A 6912-nucleotide genomic window follows, 5' to 3' on the forward strand; every position below is an offset into this window, starting at 1 on the left:
ACAGAGATTATGTAAATCACAAAGAGTGAGTCCTAATGTAAATTATGGACTTTTGGTGATAATGAGGTGTTAATTTAGGTTCATCAATTGTAACTGTCCTGTGATATGTCCATAGAGAGGGGGAGATTGTGCACGTGTGGGGGCACGGGTTATAATGGAAAGCTCTGCATGTTCATACCTCAATTTTGCTGTGAATCTAAAACTGCTATGAAAAATAAAGTCCATTTTTTAAAAAATCACAAAAAGCCTGGCTATGCATTTTGCCTCATTTAAACTTAAATAAGTCATTTGATAGTGTGAATACATTTGGTGAAACTTTGTGTAATTTTTTTCTAATACTTACAAGAGTATCCCAAGATGTACCCATTGTTTGTTCGTTACTGTCTATATTACTAAGAGTTTTGATTCACAGATATGAGATTAGACAGATCATATCCTATAGGACTGTCTCATTTTAGTATTTATTCAATTATAAATTCAAAAGCAGAAAGACGTGTAGTTAACTTCACACTGCCCAAATGTTAATCCAATTTTTTGAGAAGATATGAATGGAAATTTAAGTTTAGTGACATCCTTCATTTTGTTAGCAAATGAAAGTTGAAATAGAGACAGATTACAGGAGTAGAAAACATTGATTTTTATTTTATCTTACATATCTACCCGCACACAAAGCTCACATTTATTCTCTCCAGCCTGCAGCCAGCAGCCAGGGAAGGTAGGCCCCAGCCAGCAGCTGGAAGGCCCCAATCAGCCCGATCGCCAGCCAGGCCTAGATACCCTACCCGTACATGAATTTCATGCACCAGGCCTCTAGTGAGGTAAGAAAAAAGTTTTTAAAAGATTAAAAGAAATAGAATTTGATGCCATTAGTACACTGGGTCCACAGACACTCATGTGAATGTAGACACAAATGAGTTTTATACACGTATAACTCTGGAGTACACATGTCATGACACGGATGCATACTAGTAGATGCAGCTATCAAACCAGTACCTCTCAAATATGAAAAAAATTTACTCCTATTTAAAATCTTGAATATTTGGAATGTTGGAAAGAACACTGAATCCATGCTCAAATATTTGAGTTTAAAACTTGGTCCTTCTACTTATTTGCTCTATGGATTGGGGCAAGTCACTGAATTGGGAAAGTCCAAACATTTATTGAAAAATTTTGAGCTTTGCAGTTTAATAAATAACAACTTTTCTCCTCACTATTTAGAAGGCATTTATTGAGTTCTTACTATATATTTAGTATGCTAAAGACTTTATATGCATAATCTTAATTCTTATAATAAACCAGCAAGCGTTTTAAAGTTTAAGACCTTGACGCCCAGAAAGATTTAGTCTCTTCTTTAAAGACTCATGCTGGTTAGTAGAAGTGTCAAGATTATACAAAGTCCTACCTGCCCCCAGTCCTTATCTCCTCAGCACATCATGCTAGTAACATTATTCAGGCATGTAACTTAAAGTACTCTTTATCCCAGGGCAGGTAACAGTGCTAAGAATAGTGTTAGTATATATTAATCTAAGTGAAAAGAGTTCTATTTAGCTTATTAGTGAGTGGGTAGTGTGTTATCACTCTCCTTTTAAGGCTGAGTCAGACTAAATAGCAAAAGTTAATATGGTCAAGTGTCAACATGATTTCAGATTAAATTATTGTAATATCTTTATGATTAGAAACCTACATATTATTTTTTTTAAAAAACAGCTCCTATTAGGAAGTTATATGACTGTATATCCTATATTTAAGCTTTTAAAATACATGCAAGGAGCTGTCTTAGCCATCTTTTCCATACTGGTCACTTGAAGAGTGATTGGACTAATTCAAAATCCAAAACTGATTCCAGGATTAGCAGCTTACTGCATTAGTTTGGGTATAACATTAAGATGTGTTCAAGGCTAATCTTTCTCCACCATAAGGAATAAAATTGCCGGACCAGGTGATCACTTTTTTTCCTTTTCTTTACAACAAAGAGTCCAACCAATTTTTGTCATCTTAACGCCCCCCTTACACTTCTCAATATTAACATTAACTCTTTAGTTAATACATTGATCATTAGATTTTTCCCCAAAATTTGGCCCTGGAAATATCCAACAATATCTAGATAGCATTATGCACAAAATTGTATGATAAATACATATGTCTGAATGAACTTTAGAACAGATAGAAAAATTTAGGAGATCATGTATGTACACATAAACATATGCATGTCATATGTATTAGAACATGTAAATTCCAGAAGCTGTGCTACTAAATTCATTCCATGCTTCCAAATAATTATTGAACCCAATACTATGTCTGATGAAATCTCTCAAATACTATGAGTTGTTTGCAAATAGATATATTAATAATTTTAATTGTACATTAATTCACTTACTTATAGCTAAAATCTTTTGTTCCCAAATCTAAGAACTTAAAAATATATAACCCGGTAATTCATTCTTGAAGCATTGCTAGATAAAGTGAACAAAATTATACACAGCATCCTGTCACCTGAGCAGAGTCCCAAGAAAGTACTTTGCTAGTTTTTATTTTTTCAAATGTAAGCAAATTGTTGGTAAATCATACTTCAGAATTTACCACGAAATCAAATTAAAACTTTCAATTAGTTAATTAGTATATTATGTTGTAGATTTTATCCTAGAGGAAAAAATTGTAAAGGCAGGCAAGCATAACTGTGGAAGGCATTTCTCAAGCCCAGTAGGTAAAGTGCTTCTCCACGCACATTATTTTAATTGGCATACATATTCAGATACTTTACGATAGGGGTAGGGAACCTTTTTTCTGCCAAGGGCCATTTGGATATTCAAAACATCATTAATGGGCCACACAAAATTATCAACTTAAAAATTAGCCTGCTATATTTGTTCAAACATTTAATTAATTCATTCGCAATGCCTTGGCAGGGCCAGACCAAATAATTTCATGGGCCTTATATGGCCCACAGGCAACACATTCCCACCCCTGGTTTAAGAGAAAGATGGTACCTATTTAATGTAAGCTTAGATTCAGCTGTTGAACGAGTAAAAGCTAATCTTTGCAATGCTGTTGCTGCATTAAGTGATAATTTGATCAGCGCATACATACACATGCAAAGAAAGGTAGAGAGAAAGAAAGATATGATAAAAAACAAAATTTGGGTTCAGGAAGACAACAAAATGATGGCAGTTGTTTAAAGTGTTGGAGTTGTCGATTTTAAGCTCTGTGTGTTTTCAAATGACCATTAATTTTTAGAGCTCAGACACCATTCCCCAAGCTCACAGTTCATTGATAAAAGCTTTAATGGACTCTAACACTTTCCCACAGATTAGATATGTGACTTATAAGTCATTGTACCCTGATGGATTATACAAAAATACCATGTAGGTAAAAGTTAAAATAAGTGTTTAATAATTTTCATGCAGTGTACAAATTGGTATAAATATGAAGGCCACTAACTTGTGTCCTAATCCTTAGTGTTGAAGGACAATAATTAAAACGTTTTAAATTCATTAATACAATTTCGAGTTTCCAAAAAGAATAAAGTTTGGTGAAAAAATAAACAGTTACTTTGTGTTTATACATATATGCTAAGTGTAATAGTGTACAGCACTTATAACAGCACAGCGATATATGCACTTTTGCAGTTAAGAGTAAAGCACCTAGATTTTAATATTGTAATAGGGTTTGATTTCAGGATTGATGTCTAGATTTCAATCCTGACTCAACCAACGCACAAATTGTGTGAAAACTGTCAATAAATATACACTCTCTCTATCCCTACTCATCATTTAAAAAAATTGCATTACTACCCTTCATCGGTCACTCTGACTCTCAAAGTAAGTCAAAGACTTGCCTAAATTCCATTGTTCCATCTGTAAGATGGTATTGTTGGCACAAGCAGCTAGTTAGGTATTAACACATTTCGTCCGCTCAGGAGTTTTCTCCTGTTTCGCGGGCCATCTGTTAAGGACCTCTCACCAGTGTTCTCGTTTTTCACGCCCATGGAAAAAGGCTGGGATCTAGATACTTATGTAAATTTTGTTTGGTCCCTCTTCATAGAGGAAAATGTTTGACACAGTACCATACATTAAAAAAAGTACTAGGAACTTTAATTGTTTAATTGTTTTTGTAAATAAAAAGGTTATAATTATTGAAAAACAACACCTAAAGTGCATTATGATGATTTAAATAACGTGCAGTTTGCCCAAAAATGTGCGGTCCCTGGCGTATGCCTTAGAGATTTCTATGCGGTACACAATGTGTTAACAAAAGAGAAGTGGAAAGGCTGGCGAAACTTACTTAAAAAGGGAAATGACAGCTTCCCATACTCCAGGGAAGAGCCACATTGCCCTTCTGCCAGGTGGAGTAATGTCCCTCCATCTCTCCAAATAGGGAGGAAGGACAAGCTTCCAACCCAATCACCCCAGGGAACAGCCAATTGTTCACCTGCATTGGGGCAGGGGTGCTGTGGGAGGGTGGGGGAGATAAGCAGTTAGGGGGAAATTCCTCTGCTGAAGCAGTGAAAGGCAGATGACAAAGCAGAAGTATGAGGCATGCACAGTAGGAGGCAAAACAGTGACCATCGAGGGGAGCAATCTAGCCTGGGGAAGTCTGGATAAAAGACTGGGTAGCATAAGGGTACAAAACCCTGGAAAGGACTGCATAGTTTAAAAGAAAGCTTACTCTTGCCCAAGCCCAAGGAAATATAATCAAAGCTTAACAAAGGCCCGAGGTGAGCACCCTCTCTTCGGCAGTCGGGCTGGCTGCACCGCAGCATCGAACATGAGCTGATGGAAACAGAAGCAGCTCTGGGTCCTGACTCTCCACCTGGGCTTGGCGAGAGCAAGTGCAGGCCTGTGGCTCCAGAGGCTGCACTTTTCCCACAGGGATATGAAGCTGAGCCACCTAGTCCATCCAACATCAGAGGGTGTTACTGGGGTCATTAGTTTTCCCTCCAGTAATTCTTGCCACTAGCCTTCAAATCCTCCAATGCATGTTTCTCTGAAATGCACTCCCTGTGATACTGTGGGAAGAATCCTATTTCCTCTGGCAACAGTATATCATCTACATTTTAGTTATAATAACAATAAAGTAAATTATAGTGAAAATGCTTTCAATTATGCGAAACATTTTGCATTTTTTTTGTTCATGCCAATAATAAGAAATTCAAATGGACCGGCTATAGAGGAGCCATTAGTGACCTTGGGTCAAGGAATGCTAATTGACCCAATTGAGAAGTTAAACGCATTTTCTGGCTTCATTAGCACAATTCTCTTACCCACTGTTTAACCAGTCACAGACTTATGTTGCCAAAAACAGAACTATGCACTTTAGCAATAAACTGATATACATAGGAAACTATAGGTATTTATGCAAAAAACAGTTTTACAATATTTTACTTCCCCATAACCTATCTCTTTTTCTTCTTTATTAAGATATTACATATGGCCAAAACCGGTTTGGCTCAGTGGATAGAGCGTCAGCCTGCGGACTGAAGGGTCCCAGGTTCGATTCCGGTCAAGGGCATGTACCTGGGTTGTGGGCACATCTCCAGTAGGAGATGTGCAGGAGGCGGCTGATCGATGTTTCTCTCTCATCGATGTTTCTAACTCTCTATCTCCCTCCCTTCCTCTCTGTAAAAAATCAATAAAATAAAAAAAAAAAAAAAGAAATGGCCCTGGGTCTGGTGGAGTCAGACCTTGAAGTGTTATTCTTACCCTCTGAAAATTCAAAATTGGATGAACAAAAATTAACAATTGACTTCAGATATGAAGCTATTTCATATGGAAATTTAGGCTAAAGAAGATATTTTACATCTTATAAACATTAAATTCCTAAATTATCACCACAGGGCCCTAGCCAGTGTGGCTCAGTTGATTAGAGTGTTGTCCAGTATACAAAAAGGTTGTGTGTTTAACCCCCAATTGGGCAGCTAATCAGTGTTCTCCTTTGCATCAATGCAAAGGAGGAACTCTCTCTCCTTTCCCCTCTCTCTAAAATCAATAACCATATCCTGGGACAATCAAGCTTAAACGTAGGTGTTAATTTCCATCATCAGACATACATAATCTATTTACTAAATTATTTCAAGATAAATTGAATCCCTAATCTATTGTTTATTTCTACTCCTGTCTGTATGACAGAGAGAGTGGAAGGAACTCTTCAGTAATTAATTACCCAGAAGAAATAAACCAAAATGCTGGATAAAATACCCAAAACAAAACAAAAACATGATGACAGTTTTGTTAGTGAAAAGAATAAGTTTAAATCTTATAATACTGTATAAGTACCACGCGCTAACCGATTGCGCCACTGGAGCTCCTTATAATACTGTAAATAAAATAAAATTGAGAATCCAGAGGGGTGGGGGGAAAGTCAGTCCCGAAGTAGTGTTTGTTGTCCCAACTTCTACCAAAGACACTAGCCCCAAATTTAGATTGTAATAGGTCTCACATGAAAGACCGTATAAGTACTCTACTCTGGGAGGGTGAAGCAAAGGCTTCCCAAACAAGACTTGGTCTCCTAAAGATAGTGCCTTCAACAGACAAAGTAAACTCAAAAAGAAAGAGAAAAAAATTAATAGAGGGAGACAAAATAAGATGATTTTCCCTAACAATTGTTAAGCACAAGTTGAGTATCACACTGTATTGGAACTGACATTTATAACATTTGTGTCCACCTAAAAATGCACAGGCAAAAATAAAATAATGATTGTCCTAGATTTTTAAGGCCATGGGGGATCTGTCAGAAGCAACTATAAATACTTTCTGGACAAACACAGTTAAACTTTCAAAAAATGACCACGGACAAAGTGCAAGTGCCTTGGAATCAACATTAAAGATCACAAAAATATATGAAAAACATATGTAGAAATAATCATTGTGAATGGGAGTTATGAGAAACAACAAAATGCAATATATATATATATAT

Source organism: Myotis davidii, unplaced genomic scaffold (assembly GCF_000327345.1).
Source record: "Myotis davidii unplaced genomic scaffold, ASM32734v1 scaffold20, whole genome shotgun sequence".
NCBI lineage: Eukaryota > Metazoa > Chordata > Mammalia > Chiroptera > Vespertilionidae > Myotis > Myotis davidii.